Source organism: Triticum aestivum, chromosome 7B (assembly GCF_018294505.1).
Source record: "Triticum aestivum cultivar Chinese Spring chromosome 7B, IWGSC CS RefSeq v2.1, whole genome shotgun sequence".
NCBI classification, from domain to species: domain Eukaryota; kingdom Viridiplantae; phylum Streptophyta; class Magnoliopsida; order Poales; family Poaceae; genus Triticum; species Triticum aestivum.
The window spans coordinates 357371794-357396952 of NC_057813.1; positions in this window are offsets into that span (position 1 = coordinate 357371794).

Below are 25159 nucleotides of genomic sequence, written 5' to 3' on the forward strand. Positions count from 1 at the left end.
GCCAGTATCTCTGCACTGTCAGGATATTTCCATCTTATCCTGGGTCCACCGAGCCCCTTCACTGCTCCTATGGACTCGGGGTTACTATTGAGATGGCTGTGCAGGACGCCGCCTACTCTATGATGACCATCATGCGAGTCAGATCTGGTCTATTTCGGGACTCTGATTTCCGGTATATGCCAGGATCACTTCCGGGAGCACAAGGGTATCTCCAGGCTATCTATGCTGACCCCACCCAGGAGGATTCACGGACTCGCACCACTGCTGAGATGCTCGAGGATAAGGACCGTGAAAATCGGGCCTTGAGGTTAGAGCTCTTCAATACCCGTGCTGACCACTGGGCCACATTGACTCGGTTTGCACCGGCGGTGCAAGCTGGATATTCGGATATGCGCGATCTCTATCCTGTGAGATCTGCTTTGCCAGACGTGATGGGTTGGCGTGATGTAGGAGGCATCACCCCACCTCGCGGTCCCCGCAGGCCACCGTCTGTTGGTCCAAGACCTCATCCTAGCCCCTATGGTCCACAAGCTCCGCGAGATCGTCTGTTTCCGGATGATCATGTTGAGCTTCCAGGCTATGGAGGTGACTTCTACGAGGACTACTACGGATCGGTCTGAGTTAGTGGTAGTATCACTAGTTCGTGTTAGCTGTGTCGTCTATCGTCCTGCGTGACTCGTGGGATATGACCTAGTTTGTATCGCCTTCCGGAGGTGTAGAAAAATAATGTATAGGAGCTTGGAATGCCTCCGATGAGATGTAATCCTCTTTTCACCATAATAGTACCTTGTTTGGTCTTGTACTAAACCCTGTATGGTGTGTATGACGATGGAATAAAGAAGCAGTTTCTGTATCTACCATGTCATACGGATGATCATCTTGCATTCCGAGTTATTCCTTACATTCTGTATCCTATGTCGGAATTTTATCATCCTGACTAAATCATTGTCTTGTTTACCTAGGATGGTCAACACGCGCACTAACCCTGCTCCTCAAGAGCAGGCCGAAGGCAGTGAAGTCAGGAATGCAAATCTGCCTCATCCTCCTTCCCTAGCCGAGGTTATGATGGAAGCCGAAAGAAACAAGCGGGAGACCAACCGTTTGTTAGAGCGTATTGAACAGAACACGGCACGCCATCAGAGGACTAACGTGGTGTCACTCAGTGATTTTATCAAGTTACATCCACCCACGTTCCACCACTCCGTCGAGCCTCTCGATGCTGATGATTGGCTTCGCAGTATTTCTCACAAACTGCATTCCGCGCTGGTAGCGGAGGCTGACAAGGTCACCTTTGCTGCATATCATCTTGAAGGCCCCGCCAGTCTATGGTGGGAGAATTATGGAGCTATGCGCCCAGCGGGCCATGTCACTACTTGGGCTGAATTCAGCGAGGCTTTCCGTGAACATCACATTCCGGAGGGTCTCATGGACCGTAAACGTGAGGAATTTTGCAGTTTCACTCAGGGCCGACTCTCTGTGGATGCTTACAGCAGGGAGTTCGGTAACCTCGCACGATATGCAACTGAGGAAGTTTCTACTGATGCCAAGAAGCAAGCAAGGTTCCGTAAGGGGCTTAGTCCTGAGCTTCGCCGCGACCTCCGTCTGCATGAGTGCACATCTTTTCAGAAACTTGTTAACAAGGCCATCAGTGCTGAAACTGGTCAGACTGATTATGATGCAACACGCAAGCATGGCCGTGACATGGGTTCCTCATCCGGTGCTGGTCCTCAGAAGCGCCGCGTGTGGGTGCCCAACACCGCCCTGCCACCCAGGTTCACACCGAGGCCATCTTTCCAGGCGCCTCGCCCCGTTCAACAGTCTGCACCAGCCAAGCCCTATGGGGGTCCAACCAACAATGCTCCTCCACGTACCAGTTCCGTGACTTGTTTCAAGTGTGGGGAATCTGGCCACTATATGCGTGAGTGTCCCCAGACCAACCCCAACCAATCTGCTAAAGCTGTTGGCCGTGGCAAGCCGACAGGGAAAGTGTTCCACGCCAAGCCGGCCACCGCTACACGTGGCCATGTCAACTGTATCTCTGCCGAAGAAGCTCAAGAGGATCCCAACGTCGTTCTCGGTACGCTCCTTGTTAATTGCCACCCGGCATCTGTTCTTTTCGATACAGGAGCCTCTCATTCATTTATATCCGAGAACTATGCTCGTCTGCATAACACCGCATTCTGTGACATGCCATCCACTATGGAAATTTCTACTCCTGGTTCTAGATGGCAGACCTCCAGAGTAAGTTATGGAAATGAAATCCAAGTCGACAGACTTGTTTTCCTTGCATCTTTGATAGCTCTCAAATTTTCAGATATTAATATCATTTTGGGTATGGACTGGATGTCAGCTCATCATGCCAAAATTGATTGCTTCTCTAGGACTGTTCAACTCACTCATCCTTCGGGGAAGATAGTCAATGTCTTGACCCGATTAGCCGAGCGACAATTATATTCTCTTAACGCCAGCCCTTTGCCAGACCTTGAGGACGTTCCGGTAGTCCGTGACTTCCCGGATGTCTTCCCAGAGGAATTGCCAGGTGTTCCACCTGACAGGGATGTTGAGTTCGTAATAGACCTCATTCCAGGAACCGTTCCGATTGCTAGAAGACCCTATAAGATGGCACCACTAGAACTAGCCGAGCTTAAGAAACAACTCGATGAGTCCTTGAAAAAGGGTTTCATCCGACCTAGTTCATCTCCGTGGGCTTGCCCCGTCCTCTTCGTCAAGAAGAAGGATGGTACGGACCGGATGGTTGTAGATTACCGACCGGTCAATTTGGTCACAATCAAGAACAAATATCCGCTCCCTAGGATCAACGACCTGTATGATCAGCTCGCTGGATCCTCAGTCTTCTCCAAGATGGATTTGAGGTTGGGCTACCATCAAATCAAAATCAGAAACGGGGACATTCCTAAAACGGCCTTTGTTACTCGTTATGGCCAATACGAGTACACCGTCATGTCCTTCGGTTTAACCAACGCTCCAGCCACCTTTTCTCGGTTAATGAACTCAATCTTCATGGAGTATTTGGATAAATTCGTCGTAGTTTACCTCGATGATATACTCATCTACTCCAAGAACGAGGAAGAACATGCCGAACATCTAAGGCTAGTGTTGAAGAAACTTCGAGAGCACCGCCTTTATGCCAAGTTTTCCAAATGTGAATTTTGGTTGTCAGAAGTGACCTATCTGGGTCATGTAATATCTGGTAAAGGTATTGCTGTTAACCCTGAGCGAGTTCAAGCCGTCCTTAATTGGACTCCACCTGAATCGGTCAAGCAAGTTCGGAGTTTTCTGGGCTTAGCGAGCTATTGCCGTCGCTTTGTCGAAAACTTCTCCAAAGTCGCGAAACCTCTAACCGAACTCCTCAAGAAAGATAAGAAGTTCGAATGGACTTCACAATGTGAGCACAGCTTTCAGGAACTGAAAAGACGCCTGACTTCTGCTCCCGTACTGGTACCGCCAGACTTCTCTAAGGACTTTGTTATCTACTGCGACGCCTCGCGACAAGGACTAGGTTGCATCCTCATGCAAGATCGACACGTAATTGCTTACGCTTCACGGCAATTGCACCCACATGAGGAGAATTATCCTACTCATGATCTAGAGCTTGCAGCCGTAGTCTATGCACTTAAGACCTGGCGACATTACCTCCTCGGTAACCGTTGCGAAATATTCACTGATCACCAAAGTCTGAAGTACATTTTCACCCAACCGGATTTGAATCTCAGGCAAAGACGTTGGGTTGAGTTGATCACAGATTTCGACTTAGGAATAACTTACACCCCAGGGAAAGCCAACGTCATGGCTGATGCACTAAGTCGTAAATCTTATTGTAACAACCTGATGTTACAACAAAGTCAACCGCTTCTCCATGAGGAATTTCGGAAGCTTAACCTTCACATTGTTCCTCAAGGATTTCTTTCCACCTTGGTGGCGAAACCTACTCTTACGGATCAAATCATCGCTGCCCAGAAGCGAGATAAGGGAATAGCTAAGATCAAGGAGAACATTGCTAGCGGAGGTGCTAGTTGTTTCTCCATAAATGATCATGGTGTTGTGTACTTTGAGAACCGTTTAGTGGTTCCCAAGAACCAGCATCTACGGCAGTTGATCCTTAAGGAGGCTCATGAATCTCCTCTCACCATTCATCCCGGTAGTACCAAGATGTATCAGGACCTACGCCAGAGGTTCTGGTGGACTAGGATGAAGAGAGAAATTGCTCAGTATATTGCTAATTGCGACGTCTGCCGTCGTGTAAAAGCAGAGCATCAACGGCCTGCTGGCACCCTTCAGCCCTAGCTATTCCTGAATGGAAATGGGATAAAATTGGTATGGATTTCATTACCGGTTTTCCCAGGACCAAGAGAGGGAATAATGCTATTTTCGTCGTTGTCGATCGTCTTTCCAAAGTAGCCCATTTCCTACCTGTTCGTGAGAGTATAACCGCTAGTCAGCTGGCAGACTTATACATCTCCCGAATAGTGTCTCTCCATGGTGTTCCTTTGGAAATTAACTCGGATCGAGGAAGTATTTTCACCTCTCGATTTTGGGAAAGTTTCCAAAATGCTATGGGAACCCGTCTCTCCTTTAGCACCGCTTTCCACCCTCAGTCGAGTGGTCAAGTGGAACGCGTCAACCAGATTCTAGAAGACATGCTTCGAGCCTCTGTTATCTCATTCGGAATGGATTGGGAGAAGTGCCTTCCATTTGCCGAATTCGCTTACAACAACAGCTATCAATCTAGCTTGGGTAAAGCCCCTTTTGAAGTTCTCTATGGACGACGGTGTCGAACACCCCTTAACTGGTCAGAGACCGGGGAAAGACAATTCTTTGGCCCGGATATGATTCAGGAAGCAGAAGAACAAGTTCGCATCGTTCGTGAAAAGTTGAAAACAGCCCAATCTCGTCAAAGGAGTCAATATGACCGAAAACATAAGGCTATGACTTTCGAGGTTGACGAGAAGGCTTATCTTCGGGTTACCCCTCTGAAGGGAACCCATCGTTTCGGTATCAAAGGCAAATTGGCTCCTCGTTACATTGGACCTTTTCGCATTCTCGCTAAACGAGGAGAAGTTGCCTACCAGTTGGAACTACCTCCGCACCTCTCCAGAGTCCACGATGTCTTCCACGTTTCTCAACTCAGGCGTTGCTTCTCGGATCCTATCCGTGGAGTGGACTACGAAACGCTTGATCTCCAAGATAATCTTACATATCGAGAGTACCCCATTCGTATCCTCGATCAGGCCGAGCGTACCACTCGACGTCATAATATCAAGTTTCTCAAAGTACAATGGTCGCACCATTCTGAGGATGAAGCAACTTGGGAAAGGGAGGATCGTCTTCGACTTGAGTATCCCGCCTTCTTTCCGGAGGAACCCAAATCTCGGGACGAGATTCTTTTGAGTGGGGGTGAGTTGTCACATCCTAGTTAGCCATGCATTAGAGTGTTGCATCATGTTTACTCTTTCATCAGAAACCTGAAATGGGGATGACAGAACCCCCAGTCCCCTCTGAATCCAATTAGGGTTTACTAAAAACTTTTTCAATGAACCTGAAATGCCCTTCTAAAATGCCCATCATTTTTGTCTTGGTTCAGAACCTCTGCCAAAAGTGGTGCACATTTTCCTAGGCCAGCTTAGGGTTTTTGAATTAAATCATAAATATTTGAATTTGGGCATTTAAAATTATATAAAATATTTAAATGCTCAAATATCTCCAAACTAAAATGTTTCATGTTGGAAATAATCCAACTATGGACCAGGAGTAGTTTGGTGATTTTAGGAGTAGCCTAAGTATTTTATTTAATTCAACAAAGTTGCAGAAGTATTAAAAAAACAGAAAACAGAAAGAAATGGAAAAAGCTTACCTGGCGCCTGCTCCCGGCCCACCTGCCGGCCCAGCCCAGCGCCGCTCCAGCGAGCTGCTTGCCGGCCAGGCAGGCAGGCAGGTGCCCGACGGCGACCGCAGCGCGCGCCACGCACCTGCTCGCCGCCTCGCCGCTCCCCTCGCCCGGTGACGTCGTGGATCAGCCTCCCTCGCTCCCCCGAACCCCCCAGACACCCCTCTCCTCTCCAGCTCCTCCCCCTCGCGCTCCCCCGCCGTGACCGACGCCACCATCGCCGTGCCTTCGTCGTAGCCGTGCTCCCCGCCGCCCGTGCGTCCTCTCATCGTGTCCAGGAGCTCCGCCGCCGTCCACTCCATCGAGCAAGCCGAGCCCCGAGCGCTCGCAACGCCCGAGTCCACCGCAACGACCTCGCCCGAACCGCCGTCGCCGGAGATCCCCTTCAACGCCGTCGTCGCTCCGGTCCATCTCCGGCCACACCAAGGGCTTCGTCGCACTCACTGTGAGCTTAGCCATCTTCCCCTCCCTTCCGTTCTTGCTCCCGAGCTGTGTAGCGACCTCCCGGAGCTCAACCGCACTCACCGCCGTGGAGCTCGTCGCCGACGTGCTCCCGGTTACCCTCCGACCACTCCACGGTGTCCTTCATGCTCACCGTGTCACTTAGCACCTAGCTAGCCACTCCCCGAGCCTCACCGACCCCTCTAGCGTCAAGTTCGTCTTCGGCCGAACCCCGGTGGCCGCCAAAGTCGTCGCCGGCGCCAACTCCGGCCACCCCGACCCCAACGGACTCCACCAAGAGCTGCGGCCCGTCCTCAGCTCCACTCCGGTGGTCTCCGCGACCCATTTGGTGGCCGAAACGGCCAAAACCACTTCCGCCGCCGCGTCGGGCTCGCCGGCGGCTAAACGCCGGTGCAGCCGACCCGGGTTTGACCACGGGTGGGCCCTGGTTGACTCCCCTGAGTCAATGACAGGTGGGGCCCAGCCCTGTTAATTAAACAGGTTTAGTTTTAATTAAACTTTAATTAATCTAATCACCCTGACATGCGGGACCCACTGTCAGGTTTGACCCGGACGTGTTCCGTTGACCTGCTGACGTCACACTGACGTCAGGCTGACGCAATAATTGATTTTCTGGAATTATTCTAATATAGGAAATTCCAGAATATAATTTAAACTTTAAAAATTCATAACTTTTATTCTGTAACTCCAAATCAGACAAATTATATATGAAAAATGATCAGAAAAATCCAATCTATCCATCTGTACTATTTTCATGCATGATTAAACAAGTTAACCTGATGTTTAATGCAGAACAAGGAAAAGCACTTTAAAAGGCCATGTTTGAGTTTGAAATTTGAATCTTTGATTCAAATTGGTTCAAACCCTTCTGGTCTTAGTTGCATTAGCCCAACACACTCATATTGCTATGTTTCATGCATACATCATATTGTTGCACATTGTTTGGTGATGGTTGTGTATCGGTGTTCTTTGCGGCAGGATCTGCCTCCGAGGAGTATCGTGATTACCCTAACGAAGAACCGTATCAGTGCATCGAACCATCAGGCAAGCAACCAACCATTTGATCATATCGATACAATCCCATGTTCTCGCTCCTGCTCTCTTTTACTGCATTAAGACAACGCGTTTCAAACTGCTGTGTGCTACGGTAGTTGAACCCACTTCCTCTGCATGACCTGTCATTGCCACAGTAACTAGATGAAACCCACTAGCATGTGTAGGAGTTGATTGAGCCATATGTATGTGTTGTTCCTACCTTGCTATGCCTGCTATGCTTAGAGTCGTGTCAGGTCTGGTTCATCTGGGTGATGGGCTAGAGTGAAATGATTATGTCGGTAATGAGAGTGGTGTGGTGAACACGATTTGGTAAAGGTATCGATGAGAGGCCATGTAGGAGTACATGGTGGGTTGTTTCATTGAAGCCGACCGTAAGCACTGAGATCTGTATGTGTGATTTAAGATACAGCTACTACCATGCATTGGGCCCTGAAATATGACCCCGCTCGACTTCTTATTCACCCTAGCTCTCTGTCCAGGAGTTGCAAGTAGTTTCTGGTGTTTGTAGCCTACTGGAGGCCGTGGACAGCGCTGACCGTAGGGGTGGGCTGTGATGCGGTAGGTACGTGGCCGGGTGTACCGAATACCCGTTAGGTATCTCGGGAACCCTGTTCACATCGTTCGGGGCCGTATGGGAAACCTCGGCCGGACTCCCTGCGGATGGAACCTGGATAGGCGATAAACCTGGACTAGAGGCTTAAGTGTTTAGGTAGGTCGTGGTCTACACCCACGTCGGCTTTCGCTTGAAGTCTGCCGAGCACATGTCGTGTGCAGACGCTAAGTGGTGGAAACATGTATGAAGAAGTACACCCCTGCAGGGTTATCATGATCTATTCGAATAGCCGCGTCCGCGGTAAAGGACTACTTGGTTGCCTATACAGTTCATAGACAAGTAAATGGAAACTACTAAAAGCCTCAAGATAAGTGTGAGTGCCGAGGATGGCTCTTCCGTAGGAAGACGGAGGTGGATTCTCGGTAGTGTATTGAATTGGTGAGTAGTGGACTCGTGTGCGCAAAACCATTTCAAGTTGGAGTCTCGTAGGTTAGCCTAGCCAAGAGTCAAAGCTGGCTTGCTGCAATAACTCCACCAACCCTTCTTGATAATATGCATGTATGTAGGATCTGATGTAAGTCTTGCTGAGTACCTTTGTACTCATGTTGCTATAATTTACATTTTTTACAGAAGACGCTGCAACCCCTTCTGATGGGTTCTACGTAGACGTTGACATCAATGAGTAGGCTAAGGCCCAGGTGGTGATCCTGAGCTTGTGAAGGACCTCGTAGTATAGCTAGGCTTTCCAAGCCTCTTTTATTTTACTAGTTGTCTGTACTCAGACAAGTTACTTCCGCTGCTGGTTTGTATGACTGTATGACTTGAATGCTGGGTCGTGTGACCCGTACCTTTGTGTATGTTATGTATGGCTCTCTGAGCCTTAAATAAAGTACTTGTGTCATAGAGTCATGTTGTGATGCCTTGTTGTATTTGCACATATCGAGCATATTGTGTGTATGTTTGAAATGCTTGGTATGTGTGGGATCTGACTATCTAGTTGTTTATCCTTGGTAGCCTCTCTTACCGGGAAATGTCTCCTAGTGTTACCGCTGAGCCATGGTAGCTTGCTACTGCTCTGGAACACTTAGGCTGGCCGGCATGTGTCCTTCTTCGTTCCGGTGTCTGTCCCTTCGGGGAAATGTCACGCATTGAGTACCGGAGTCCTGTTAGCCCGCTACAGCCCGGTTTACCGGAGTCCTGCTAGCCCAGTGCTACAGCCCGGACCCACTTGCTGATGACCGACACGTTCGAAGCTGGGTCATGGATGCCTGTCCCTGTAAGTCTGTGCCACTTTGGGTTTACGACTAGTCATGTCAGCCCGGGCTCCTTATCATATGGATGCTAGCGACACTATCATATATGTGAGCCAAAAGGCGCAAACGGTCCCGGGCAAAGGTAAGGCGACACCCGTGGGTATACCGTGCGTGAGGCCGCAAAGTGATATGAGGTGTTACGAGCTAGATCGATGTGACATCGAGTCGGGGTCCTGACACTTATTGATTTACTGTCTAAATCTTATTGATTTAATGTCATGTTTCATTTCTTTTCCTGCAATTTTACGATGCAGATTTTTCCATGTGACATTCATCACAGACTAAACCATTTGGTTTGCTCTACGATGGATATTTTTGCAGGTTTCACTTCTTATGTCGTGTCAGTAACAAAGGCACTATCCATCACTTATATTACTAGAAAAAATTGGATAAGTCTGTTGTCTGAGTACAAGCTGATCCCTATGATGAACTGCATTTTTGATTTAACAAAAATGCCACAATTAGTCCTTCTCGCATTTAAAAGAAATGAAGAAAAAAACTTGATCATGGTCACGGATCCTAGTCAAGTTAGAAAGCTGATCATAGCAGACCAGACACGATCGCCGATGTCTCGCACATCGGTACCACCTTCAGCAACGGATCAAGCACCGACAGTTGGTCTAGCACTGACAGCGGCAGCAGCTCAGTCTGATCCAGTCGAGCATTAGGCACCAACCACGCCAGTAGATCAGGCTGATCTACCGAAGGATCGGGCATCGACACCGGCACCTGCTGCGACACCAGCACCAGCTCTACAAGGAGCACCATCTCCGACAGCAGCAGCGGCTTCGGCACCTGCACCAACACTTGCACTTGCATGTGCTCCGGCCGGTGTAGCGGCAACCGAACGAGCAGTTGCACCGGCAATAGACTGGGCTGCAGTATGCACTTCATATACCAAAGTCCTTACAAAAACCGACTTGTCCACCTTCTTGGTAAGCATTGGCCGCCCAAGTGCTTCGTTCTTTTTTCTTTCCATGTTGTTTCACGTGATTCACTGTGTTGATCTAACTGTTTGGGTATGTCTTCTTGTTTGCAAACAGAGAATTCCTAGAGTAACGAGGGAGTCATTAAACAATCCGGGCGATCGCGGCCAAGTTTCTCTTACCATGCGCAGCCTTGGTGTGAATGAACCTGCTCAATATACCGTAAGTACAAAGGATGGTCGCATGATCATTGATGCTAAAGGATGGTCAAGGTTTAAATCTAAATCATATCTTGCGGTAGGGGATGATGTCAAAATCGAACTTTCTCGGCAAGGAGAGCTGGCCCAAATCAACTTTGAAATTCTTCAATAGGAGCACGCAACTGCCGAACTAATCTATCCTCCGAGAGATTTTGATGTAATAATCTGGCATGGTGAAACAAGTGTCATGTGTGTATAATTAGTACGACAGTATTATTTATCACATGGTATATCGTTGATAGAATTGCAACTCTCATTTTTGGTTAGGAACTGTCGTTCGATTTCATTCCAACAGCTGTCGTGCTTTATTCAATTTTGTATATTCGCCTTGGGACAACATCTAAAACCAGCACCGTACCGATCGCTTGCAATATGAAAAGCGCTGAGGTAGAACACATGGGCCCCCAAACATGCAGGGTGAGCCCGCGACCCAAAATCCAGAACCGTGAGCCTGTTTGAGTATTATATTCTTAGCTCAACCCCCATAATGCCCGTGTGTTGCACGTAATGTGAAGATGCATTTGTATGAGTATTTTATCTTGTGAGAGAAAAGGATGAACGAGGGAAGGCCTTGTTTGAAAATGTGGAGAGGTGTGTGGGTACCTTTTTGCAAAATTGACATAATTTCCTTCTTATCCGTCTGATATAAATCGGATGGCCTATATAGCAGGATGGCAGGCACACCATCATCACCAACTCGTCTATACTATGTTAAAAACAACTCTGTTTTTTATAATTATATATGTTATACATATTCCCCTTGATATTTCTTATGTATAAAGTTGTGATATAAAAGATTAGTATATTTCTTTACAAAGGGAGTATCTCTCTGTCAAAAATATATTTATGTGTAACTAGTTACTCCTGTCTTTCTACTTCCTTTCGCTAATATGTGGGGCATCCGGCAACGGGGTCCACATGCCATATGCACAAATTAGAGTGCACAACTGCACGGTAGACACACCCGAGTCATAGTGTTGCAGTAATGCCCAATGAGTCGTCAAATCACAACCCCCCCCCCTTTCCAGCTTTAGCAGTAAGCTGGACGAACGAAGCGGCAATATTTCGGCCTGAATCCCCTTCTCCCTTGTCTGCTTGTTCGAGAAAACCCCCTCTCGGTGATTGCATAGGGTTTTCTCATGGAGAACCAGGTACAAATTCTTCGTCCATCCCTAATAAATCCAAGTCCCTTTGTCGCAGATCATCCTAGGATGGCAGTTGCCGCCATTGATGCATTTTTCTTCCTACTGAATCTAGTGTGTTTCATTTGTAGTGCCCAAAGTGCGAGGACCCTACAGGTTTCTGTGCCCTCGGCGAGACGCCACACTTGTTCCTTCTTATCCTAACACAGGATTTTAAAACGTGCACAATATGTTCCTAGAATCCTCTTTTCTATCCGAGAGGGTGTTTTTTTAACATGATGTCGACTAATTTGGAAATTTGGATTGCTATATTTGGATAAAAGGTACTACTAGTATGATGGTCAACACTAACGTGAAGGAGGAAGTTATTTCTAGATTTGGATAGGGAATACATTGTGTTCTCATATTATTTTTCCTCCAGTGCATTACTTGCTCTGCCAGAACACGTGTACTCAAGATGCTCGGCCTTGCCATAACAGAATACACCAGTTTAATGGTCACAGTGAAGACAAGCCATGGATATAAGTTCCGAGTTGGGTTCATGAACCAAGAAGATCATTGATTTTTTTGGCTGGACTTGGATAAACTTTCTCAAGTGTTACGGATTGAAAGTTGGCGCACAGAGTTTGATGGAAATAGCAGAACCTGGTCCCATCTTCACTGCGATCATCCACCTCGATGTCGTTCCAATTGTTCATCCATGTTAGTTTTGTACCTGGTTCTTGCTTGTTGCCTCGATTACTTCTTAATCCACCTATTCTGTCTAACTAATCACAATTTAACTTCAGAAGTAGCAACGAATATCTTACAAAGGTGCTACTTCTAACTAATATTTTCTTATAATTGGTGGCACGTGTAGGTTTTTTCAAAGTTAAGCAAGTTGCTCATTTGTAATTCTGTAATAAATCGGCTATTACTGATGGCATTGAAGTTGACTGGGATGACATCCACAAGTTCCTACACTTTATTGATCGTCTTAAGGTCCTTGTGGGGCGTTTCAATGGTGGAAGGCCATGTGGGATATGTGTGCCACTGCTGCACTCATTGAACAGGTCCAACTGTGTCGAGAAATTTATGGTACGAGTTGTTTTCTGTTATATATGTTGTTCATAAACTATGGCTTGTACACAGTTTTACAGTTGCGATCTTCCTGAAACAGAAACTGCCTAGTTCTATTGTTCCTATACAGATGCCTGACCATGATCGGGTCAGACTTGTGCTTGGTCACAACATGATGTTGTCGACCTACTCCATTCCCCTTGGAGGTGAAAAGATACTTATTCATGGATGGTCTCAAATAATGAAGGCCCGTCCATCTTGGAGAATAGTACAGAACATTATGTTCATGCTTTTCCATGGCTCTAAAGCGAATATCCTGTTTATTGACCACATTGCGAGATGAAGCAGCTTTCAGAAGGTTGGGGATTCGCGGGGTGGCGCCTGGGCCTTGTCCTGGGGCTTGGCGGCCTCACCCTTGGTTAACTGTAGGCAAAGTACCACTGTTTGAGGTGTGCTTTGTATGGTTGAACCTGTATCAGTACTCATACTGCTTTCAGCTATGGTTGTTAAGTGCCCTTGCTGGTTTCAGTTAAGGTTGTTAAGTACTCCTACTGCTTTTGCAGTTTGTCGTGTTTCTTCAGTCCTGTCTTCCTCCAGCCACCAAAACCAAACCAGCGTCGGCTGGGCCGCCTGCTTCTGCCTCCCACGGCTGGCTGCGCCTCAGCGGACGCATCACCACCCCACCGTCTCCTAAATCGTTAACGCCGACGTCCGAGGCCTCGCCGTTGTCCTCCGCGCGCTTTGGTGCGCTCGCCGCGACGCCGCCCTCTTGCATTGTCAACATGGTCAACAAAGAACAGGAATCGACAGAAGTGCGTGGAGAGGATCAGGGGCCCACCATGTCAGCGTATGGAAAAATAAAATGCTTCCTCCTAGTGTTTTCCTGACATCTGGGACACACGACCTTGTGAGCGTATATAGTCAATAGACAAGACAACAGCACAAGATCGGCTGACACTTGGGACGTAGCTGCTCGAGCAGTATTATTTTTGTTATTGTTGAGATGGAGCAGGGTTTGAACTGGGCTGGGGCCCATCTAGCCCAGGCTTATATTTTATGTTCACCATGTGACTAGCCCAGCTATTTTTTCTTTGTGAAAATGAGCCCAGTTTATTTTTTCTGAAGAATACCCAATCCAGGCCTACTTATTTTTCTACGCCCTGATGGGCTGCAACTCTTTCAAGACACCTGCAAATCTTAAAAGTAATATGAAATGGGTTGTAAATATAAAAACAGATGACAAATTGGAAATTACTTCATAATTTCTGAATTTTTTTCACATTTTCAGATTCCTATTTCACTGGGCATTAACCTAATTTAAATATATCTTCAAAGTACTTTAAATCTGCCTCGACATTTCAGTATTAAAAATAGTTTGGAACCCACAAAAATATGTGAAATCGGCCCTGGCCAACCAAAAAGATTGACTGCAATAAATTGCATAAGTTGCAATGAGCTATATATAAATTATTAAAAAAAAAGAGGGAATGGTCTGACTTGTGGGCCTGTTAAGTTGACGCGTATGTAAGATTTTTTTAGTTATTATATACGTGAAAAAATGATTCTAGCAGACATAACCATTGGATGTCAATCCAACGGTCGTCGTGTTTCTTCAATCTCTGATCTTCTTGCTCCAGCCGCCAAAGCAGCGCCAACGGGACCGCCTGCTCCCGCCTCCCGTGGACGGCTGTGCTACCGCACAGGCCTCACCGCCCCTAATCCCACTGCTGGCTAGGGCATCCCTCTACTCACCCACACCCCCTGTTATTCTACGGCGACGGCAGCCTCACACCGCAGCCAAACCACTGAACCCTCGTACTCCTCTCCGCGCGGGCTTCCACTGCCGTGTCTTCCCTAGCTCCGCGTCATCCTCTTCCTATGCCTCGCCGTCGTCCACCGCCCAGGTGCTCTTGGCGCGGTGTGGTCAATGTGGTCAACGACCGACTTCCATTGGAAGAGTACTGTACGTGGAGAGGCTGACAGTTGGGTCCATGGCAGCCGCAAGGAAGTGCCTACTTATTACGTGGAAAATAATTATTCCTCCACCTGACAGCAGGGACCCACCGGACGGGCCACCAATATTTCGCAAAAAAAATGTTTCCCCCTAACTACTAGGACCCACCGGACGGGCCACCGTATTTCACAAAAAAATGTTCCCCCCACTGTCAGCTCGGACCCACCGGAAGTGCCTCCTTATTACGCACAAAAAATGAATACTCCCCCTACTAGCTGGGACCCACCTTGGTGGGAGGCTGACTTGTGGGCCTACTAAGTTGACTGGGATGGAGGCCATTGTCAACTTTAATCAATATGAACGATTCTAGCTCCACTGACCGTACGATGTTCATCCAACAGCCGTAGTGCTTCTTCAACCTCTAGTCTTCTTGCTCCAGCCGCCCAAAGCAGCACTGGTCGTGTCGCATGCTCCTACCTCCCGTGGCCGGCTGTGATGCTGCGGAGGCCTCACCGCCCCCTACTACTCCCACCGCATGCCTGGCCATCCCTCTACTCACCCACACCCCCTGTTATTCTGCGGCGACGGCAACCTCACACCGCAGCCGAACCAGTGAACCCTCATACTCCTCTATGCGTGGGCATCCACTGCCTCGTCTTCCCCGGATCCACGTAGTCCCCTTCCTAGGCCTCGTCGTCGTCCACCGCCCTGGTGCTCTCGGCGCAGCGTGGTCAACATGGTCAAGGAACGACTTCCATCAGACGTGGACTATACGTGGAGAGGACGATAGCTGGGTCCATGGCCACAGCAAGGAACTGTCTCCTTATTACACGGAAAATAATGATTCCTCCACCTGACAGCAGGGACCCACCGGACGGGCCACCATATTTCGCAAAAAAACATTTCCCCCCGGCTGCCGGGACCCACCAGCTACATCTTCGCACGCAAGGAAGTGCGTTCATATTACGGGCAAAAAAATGATTCACCCCCTGATTGTTGGGACCCACCAGCTAAATCTTCACACACCAGGAAGTGCGTTCGGGCAAAAAAACGATTCGCCCCCTGACTGCTAGGACCCACCAGCTACATCTTTGCACGCAAGGAAGTGCCTGACAGCCGGGACCCACCTGGTCGAAGTGTACGTGACATTCTCATTCTGGTCGCGAATGTGTACGTACATACTGGTCGATGTAGAGGCACGCACGTGTCGTAGTAGAGGCGTGCAAGTAGCATATACACGTACGTACAACGACCAGGGTGCAAGAAAGTAAATACGGCCACGTATGTAGATACGGGCGGGGTCTCGAACGCCTACTCGCGCATGCGTATGGCCAGGGCTCGTGTACAAGGCTGGGTCAGAACGGAGAAATAGTGTCGTCGTCGTGTTCATGGGGAGCCAACCGGCTGGGTCGGAATGGAATGCGTCATTGTGTTCATCGGGAGGGCTTGGATGGAACAGCCGATGGAAACGAGTCCTGGCGTACCGCAGAACGGAGGAAACGACCTTGTGTTTGATCGGCCACGTTCAAAACGGGATCCTGTTCATCAGAAGGGGTCTAGCGTACCGAAAATGGAGGAAACAGACTTGTGTTGGACCTCCTACGGTCGAAATGGGGTCATGTTGATCCGTAGGGGTGTGGCGTAGTGCAAAACGGAGGAAACGAACTTGTGTTGGAGCGCTATGGTCAAAACGGGTGTCGGTGTCAAAACCGGCGGATCTTGGGTAGGGGGTCCCGAACTGTGCGTCTAAGGCTAATGGTAACAGGAGGCAGGGGACACAATGTATACCCAGGTTCGGGCCCTCTCTATGGAGGTAATACCCTACTATCTGCTTGATTGATCTTGATGATATGAGTATTACAAGAGTTGATCTACCACGAGATCGTAGAGGCTAAACACTAAAAGCTAGCCTATGATTATGATTGTTGTTGTCATACGGACTAAACCCTCCGGTTTATATAGACACCGGAGGGGGCTAGGGTTATACAGAGTTAGATATAGATAAGGAAATCCACATATCCGATTTGCCAAGCTTGCCTTCCACGCAAAGGAGAGTCCCACCCGGACACGGGATGAAGTCTTCAATCTTGTATCTTCATAGTCCAACAGTCCGGCATAAGCATATAGTCCGGCTGTCCGAGGACCCCCTAATCCAGGACTCTCTCAGTAGCCCCTGAACCAGGCTTCAGTGACGATGAGTCTGGCATGCAGATTGTCTTCGGCATTGCAAGGTGGGTTCCTTCTCCGAATACTCCAAGGTAGATTTTGAACACATGAATCATGTCCGACTCTGCAAAACAAATACCACGCACCATCGTAGAGAGCACAATATTCCACGAATCTAATCTGCTGACCACTTTTACCTAGCCTGACATCACGCCGCGTCTCGGTTATTATCAGAACCATTTTTCCCAACCTGGCATGGCACGTCCCGCGAGGCGGTTTTGATGGCACGTCTTGTCAAAGCAGAGATCGTGTTCCCCTTATCACGGGATTCTTATCAATACGGGCGTGGGTAACCCAACTGTGTCGTTAGTATGACTCCTCGGGCAAGTTCCAAACGGCTACGCGGAGGACGCTTAACATTCATCCTCTTTATAAAGAAGCCAAGACCTGCCCTTTTCTTTCCACGCCTGATCCTTCCCTTCTCCTACCTCGAGTTCCAACACCCAAGGTTTAGTCCACGCGCTCTGAACCTTCAATCATGTCCGAATCCAACCCTCAAGGCTGGTGCATGGCCTCTTCTGTCACAGAGGAGGACATCAAGAAGCTTAGTGAGGCTAGGTATCTGACCGTCGAAATCCTTCATAGGCTTCATAACCAAGGGCAGGTTGTTCCTACTCCCAAACCCAACGAGAGTGTTGTATTCATCTCCCACTTCATCCGAGGGCTAGGCTTCGGTCTACATCCCTTTGTTAGAGGGTTCATGTTCTATTATGTGCTAGATTTTCATGATCTAGCTCCAGATTTCTTCCTTCACATCTCGTCGTTTATCATCGTGTGTGAGGCCTTCCTCCGCATTACCCCACACTTTGGCTTATGGCTCAAGACCTTCAATGTGAAGCCGAAGATGATCGACGGTCGACACGCGGAGTGCAGAGGCGCTATAATAAGCAAAGGTGTCGGCGCCTTATGGCCAAAGGCCTCCTTCCCAGAGGTGTCAGACCTATGGCAACGGGAGTGGTTTTATATCACAGCACCCCGAGGTACAAACTGGGCAGCCGCCCCGGCCATCCGCTCTGCCCCTCCACCACAGCTTGCATCATGGGTCAACAAGGGGCTGGACTGGGGACCGGTTAATGACGTGCTGACATTGCAAAGCCGCATCCGAGATCTCCTCAAGAGGGATATCAGCCTTGTCAAAGTAATTCAAGTAATGTTAGTTCGTCAGGTCCTGCCATGCCAACTTCGATCTCTCTGTATGTGAGAGTTCAACCCGGAAGGACCGCGAACCATTCAACATTTCTTCAGCGTGACGCTTGAAGGGATGTATCGATTATTCTTCGGATCATGAATAAAGTGTTGGGGCACAACAGAGGATGCCGGTCTCTGCAACCGTCCAGATATCCAGGTAAGTAACTCCGCGACCGAACATGTTGTCATTATATTTGTCACAACATTATTCTGAAAAAACCACCCTTGGCCAGGAATGGATAAGAAAGGCGGAGAGGATCAGGTGTTCGGCCCCTCGTCCCGAATACTCGCCGGATCCTGTACTAACCAGGATGCTGGCTCGCGCACCTTATCAAGTGCCATCAGGGGAGGATGAGGGGAGGAATAGGGAAGCCAAAGGCGGTCTTCATGCTGGAGGTACATTATGCATCCTAACCGGGGGGATTAGTGCTCCCGTGTTGCAGGATGATCGGGGAGGAGAATCTAGAATCCCCTCTCCCGACGGGAAGAAAAGGACCGCCCCTGAAGACTTGGAAACGGAGGTTTCCAAACGAGGGAAGAAACCTTCACCAAGGGGCCCTGCCCTGGAGGGCATCCTTACCACACAGCGCCCACAAGGGGGCCAGCTGTCGACCGAGCCGTTAGTGCACAGAGGCACTTTAGTAAGCATGCCCCGCTCTTTTCCTGAGAATAAGAACCGAGGCATATGTTTTGCAATCCGGCTCATAGCCCTTCTCAACAATGTTCATCCTCGGGTCTTCTTCCGGAGATGATGGAGAGTGAAACGCCTCCTCCTGCTTCCCTGCCTCATGAGGCGGACGACCCTAAGGTGTCGTCCCGGAGGATCTCTCCTGATCCGCAAAGGCCAGAAGGTAACTCTTCGGCCGCCCGAAGTCCGGAGTTCTCGGCTCCTAAGGAGACCAACAAAAAAAGCCTGGGGTTGTCCGATGTACTACCAGACACATTGATGGGTCTTCTACAGTAAGCGGATATATCAGAGGCACAACATACCTTAATGGGTACGGTGGTGGAGAGGATTTCATCCGCGAAAATCGGGTTGAATGAAGCTTTTACGAGCCTGCTAAGAGCTTTGAGGTACACAAAGTGATATATATATTTTTTTGATTGTACCGTACATGCAAGGTGTGCTTTGTATAGATAGTAGCCCCTGAGACTTTGGTTGCCGTCCGAACGAGGCGAGCAGAGGATCATAGTCTCAGGTAATGATAGCGCTGCATTTATGCACAGGCGGCTGTAGATCCGATGGCTGACCGGACTGCTGCATTTGCCGAACTGAGGCGGCAACTTGACGTGGCGAATGCGGACATCACGCTTGTGAACAAGTGGCTTGACGAGGCACATGGTATGTATTTTGGGTGGTCAGCAAATATTAATAAGAGCATGATGCTAGTATTTATAGTATGCTTTGACTGCAGATGGAGCTGCCACCGTGGAGACCCTTCAGGCAGAACTTTCCCGGGCCAAGGAGCAAGCCAGGAGAAGTGATTCGGCCGCCCTGAAGGCAGCCGAGGAATTAAAAGCCGAACAGGCTGCTCATCGCCAGAGTGAGGATAAAATAGCCAACATGGCTCTTGAGCTGCAAAATGCCGCCAGCCGATATGAGCTTCTTGAAAGGGAAAATCAAAAGAAGACGGCTGGCCTAAAGAAGGCCTTGCAAGCAACAAAGGAAACTCGCACTAGGTGCGGGAGGAGCTTCGGCAAGCCGGTGATATCGCGGCTGGGAAGCCCTTTTTATTGCGAACGAAGTTCGGCGATCCGAAGTATGCCCCTCTTGATCAATTGTGGAGTTCTGTAGACGCATACTTGGATTTAGCAAAGAGTGCTGCTGATGCGACTGAGTATTTCAAAGATCAAAAATATCATGAGGTGAAAAGATTGTTATCGTTGCAGTTCAGTAATCCAAGGCGTCCGCTGCTGTTGTATGAGCAAATGGCCGAGTGGGCCGAGCTCCATAGGTTATCCGGGCTTGCCATGAAGGTTGTCATGGATCATCTGTGGCCGAAGGAACCTAGTCTGGATAGTTATTTTGGTTTGGTGCAACGATTTATTTGTGATGTGGCGCATATCGATGCTGTCAAGAGGTCGGCGTGCATAGAGGGTGCGCGGATGGCCCTTTCTCGTGTTAAGATGTATTGGGCGAAGATGGAGGCCACCAATATTGCAACTGGGGGTCCGCTCGGGGGCCAGGACTCGCCCGAGCACTATTTTGAAGAAGTCTTAGAAGGTTCCCATTTAATAGAGGCTCAGTGCTCAAAGAATGCCATGTTCCGATGACATGTATCTTGATTGTAAAAACAATGCTTTTGATAATAAAGGCTATATTTATACTTTTGCCCATAAAGTATTATAGTGCCTCATGTGCGTCCGCTTATGTATATATGTATATAACCTGAATGTTTGCAGTCGTCGGCTTTAGCCCCCTCGCATATAATGCGGGGGTGTTCGGCAAAGTGCGTAATCACACTTGATCCAACATCTTCGTCCATTAAGGAGGTGGTGGCGCGGTGAACGAGGCAATCGGACTATATAGCTTTAACACTTTCACTTAGCCATAGGAGTTTGACAGTGGGGCTACATATAGCCCCTGGTATATCCGTGTTCATCTGAATACGGCGCGCGTACATACATGACCGGGAAATCGGTCCTTCGTTAATGCAGAGGAATCGCGAAGATTCCGCTCAGTCATCGAGTGGTTGACCAGTCTCTCGCTTTATCATGACAGTCAGTTTTTGGCTTTCTTTACTGAGGTGCTCATCCGGATGAACCATGGCACAATCGCAGTAGTTCTCCCGGTGCCACCTTAGCCGATAGAGCGGAACAAAAGGTAGCTAAACACGGGAGCCGGGCAAATCCAACTATTGACCAAAGACATGATTCGGAGCTAATGCATATAAGGCCAAACTCGTGACACCGAACACTCCCGAAGGTATTCGTACTTTACAACATATACTGGGCTGAGTACCGCCCACGATAATGAGCCCTGAATTTCCAGGTACGTGCATTAATCTGGCGTGACGAAAGAGCGTATGTGGTGAGAGCATAGATCCCAAAGCTTGCCAATAATGCCAGTATCCCTCTTGGTTATTTTAAGTGCCCGGAGGGTGTGAGGTAACAAGAGACAATAAAAAAAGGTTTACACAGGGTCTTAATCTAAAAAGAAACCTTTGAACGGGGCCCTGCTGCGCCATTGTCTTCATTGTGCCGTATCCTAGAAGTGTGTAGCACGATGGTCATCTGTAAAAAAAAGGAAAAACCCGGGTGAAAGAATCTAGTATGACTGTGCGAAAAGTTGGTTATTCTTAATGAACCATGAGAATTCAATCTATTGTGTATTAATAGGGTCGAGCCGAACTATGGACCATTTTACATGCGGGCAGCCCCTAGCACCACATATGGGGGCATATCCGTTGGCCAAGCTCAGGTTTATCTGGACTGCTACAACTAGTGGTGCGCCGGACACGTCTAGCCGTGTCCGTGGTCTCGAAGACCGATCATTTATTCGGGTTGGAGAGGCCGTTCAGTGGTTCGGCTGCTAGAGTCGCCACATATTCTTCCGCATGCAAGGAACGCTCTGTATTTTTGCGGATTGTGATGACGCCACGTGGATCGGGCATCTGAAGTTTAAGATAAGTGTAATGCGGTACTGCATTGAAACGAGCGAAGGCCGTTCTTCTGAGTAGTGCATGATAGCCGCTTCAGAATGGAGCGATGTCGAAGATTAGTTCTTTGCTTCGAAAGTTGTCGGGAGAACCGAATACAACCTCTATTGTTAGAGAGCCCGTACAGCGTGCCTCTACAGCTTTGGCTGATTCTTGACGGGTCTATCCCCATCTTGCAGACAGTGTCCTGATATATCAGATTAAGACTACTGCCGCCATCCATGAGGACTCAAGTGAGATGGTATCCGTCAATTATTGGGTCGAGTACCAAGGCAGCCGAACCTCCATGCCGGATACTAGTCGGATGATCCCTGCGATCAAAAGTGATCGGGCAGGCCGACCATGGGGTTGAATTTGGGGGCGACGGGCTCTACAGCGTATACGTCTCGTAGTGCATGTTTGCGCTTCCTCTTCGGTATGTGGGTGACGTAGATCATGTTCACTGTTTTGACCTCCGGTGGAAATTTTTTCTGTCCCCCAGTGTTCGGCTGGCGAGGTTCGTCCTCATCTTCACTTGGCGGCTCCCTCCCCTTGAGTCCGGCGTTTATCTTGCTGGCCTGCTTGAAGACCCAGCATTCTCTGTTGGTGTGATTTGCGGGGGTGCGATGAATCTGACAGGATCTGTCTAGAATTTTATTTAGGCTGGATGGTCCATCTCTGTTGCCCTTAAATGGCTTTTTCTGTTGACCGGGTCGAGAGCCCCTGAATCCGGCGTTTACCGCTGTGTTGTCTGGGTTGTCTTCATTGTTTCAATGCTTGTTTTTATTGCGTCGCGGCTTCCCATTGCCATCCCTAATTTCGGATGTGCCTAGGTCGCTGATGCCGCTGCGGGCCAACCAACTATCCTCGCCCGGGCATAAGCGGGTCATGAGAGTTGTTAGGGCTTCCATTGTCCTCGGCTTTTCCTGGCCGAGATGTCTGGCGAGCCATTCGCCCCGGACACTGTGTTTGAAAGCTGCTAAGGCTTCGGCATCCGGACAGTCGATGATTTGGTTCTTTGTTCCAAAGCTTACAGGTTGACTCTTTGGGTTGTTGGATTATGTGACTTAAATCGTTTGCATCCGGAGGTCGGACATAGGTCCCTTGAAAATTAGCCCTGAAAGCGTCCTCGAGTTCCTCCCAACTTCCAATTGAGTTTTCGGGGAGGCTTTTCAACCAGTGCCTAGCTGGCCCTTTCTACTTGAGGGGCAGGTATTTGATGGCATGGAGATCGTCTCCGCGAGCCATATGGATGTGAAGAATAAAGTCCTCAATCCAGACTGCAGGGTCTGTCATTCCGTCATATGCCTCGATGTTTACGGGTTTAAACCCCTCTGGAAATTCATGATCCAGCACCTCATCGGTGAAGCATAGGGGGTGTGCGGCACCCTTGTATTTGGATGTCTCGTGGCATGCTTCCGACGGCTGTAGTGTTTGGTGTTGATTCCGAGCTGGTAGTTAATCAGTATAGTCAGTTTGGTGGTTGTGATACTGCGTAGGAGCACGCTTCCTAGATCCATAGATGGATCTGGCCATACCGGCTCTTTTGTCCAGGTGCTCACGTAGATCGTGTGCTGACTTGTGTGCGGCTTCATTAGTCGTTCTGTCTCGGCCACGGGGTGGTCGGTCTGGCAGATCAGCCATATTGTTCTTCGGCAGAATGGGCGTGATAGCCTCGTCGTCGAATTCGGGCAGCAGCTTGCGTTTTGGGTAGCTCTTTGTGTGGCGATCACCACCGTATATTTCGTCAGTGTCGAGCACTTTGTTCCATCTGTGGTTGAGCGTATCCTGCGCGGCTTTAAGTCATTGCTTCTGCTTCTTGAAGCTCCTCGCGGTGGCAATAAGCCTTCTGTGGAGGTGCTCTTGTTCCAAATGCTTTTCCGGGACGATGTGTGCATCGTCGTCCGGACTATTCTCCTCTCCGGAGACAGGTTTATAAGTTTTGTCTACGGCATCGTTGTGATCGGACAGGGGCCCCGGACTATGTTTGCCATCCCCTGGCTCATCCTGCTCCATCGCTGGGTCTATGGGGTCGTCGTTATCTTTAGCGTCGTCTGGGGTATTACTCTTTCTTGTGCCGGTATCACTGTTTTTGCTATGGCGGGCTTTAGAGCGGCGCCGCTGATGTTGGCGCTTTGTTTGCTTCTCGAAGGGATTATCCTCCGTTGCATCATCGCCATTACTTTCTTTGGGTGTGTCCACCATGTATATATCATATGATGAGGTGGCTGTCCAGCGCCCTGGGGGCGGTGGTTCCCGTTTTTCTCCGGCATCATCATCCATACCGTTGATGTCTTCATAGTCGAAGTCAAGCATGTCGGTTAAGTCGTCAACAGTGGCTATTAAGTGGGTGGTGGGTGGGTAACGAATTCCTTCGTCGTCCGCTTCCCACTCAAGCCGGACATAGTTTGGCCAAAAGTCTCCTGACAGGGAGAGAGATTATAATGAGTTGAGCACATCGCCCAGGGGCGAGTGCTGAAAGACATCCGCGGAGCTAAACTCCATGATCAGTGCCCAGTCAGATCTGATGGGCACGGATGCATGCGGCTCGGAGCCTATGGCCGGAAACGAGCCCGAGGGTCCGATGATACAAGTCCCCTTGGAGGTGAGACCTGTGTTTGGCTCTATCGCCGCTGAGTGTGCGGCCTCCGTGGCGGTGTCCATACACCCGTCCTCGTATGGATAAATCTTCTCTCGATTTAAAGCCAAGGCAGTTGCAGGTGCGAACTCCTGAACACCGTTCGACAGCCGATCTAGGTCATGCTCGTCGCGACTATAGGGTGTACCTGTCATGGGCTCGAATCCGTCGAAGATCAAGTCTCCGCGGATGTCGGCAGTGTAGTTCAAGCATCCAAACCTGACCTGATGGCCAGGGCCGTAGCTATCGATCTGCTCTAGATGGCCAAGCAAGTTGGCCCGCAGTGCGAAGCCGCCGAATATGAAGATCTGTCCGGGGAGGAAAACCTCACCCTGGACCGCATCGTTGTGGATGATTGAAGGAGCCATCAAGCCTTATGCTGATGACACAGTGGAACTCTCAATGAAAGCATCAATGTTGGTGTCAAAACCGGAGGATCTCTGGTAGGGGGTCTCGAACTGTGCGTCTAAGGCTAATGGTAACAGGAGGCGGGGGACACAATGTTTACCCAGGTTCGGGCCCTCTCTATGGAGGTAATACCCAACTTCCTGCGTGATTGATCTTGATGATATGAGGATTACCAGAGTTGATCTGCCAGGAGATCGTAGAGGCTAAACCCTAAAAGCTAGCCTATGATTATGATTGTTGTTGTCCTACAGACTAAACCCTCCTGTTTATATAGACACTGGAGGGGGCTAGGGTTACACAGAGTCGGTTACAGAGAAGGAAATCCACATATCCGATTTGCCAAGCTTGCCTTCCACGCAAAGGAGAGTCCCACCTGGACACGGGACGAAGTCTTCAATCTTGTATCTTCATAGTCCAACAGTCCGGCATAA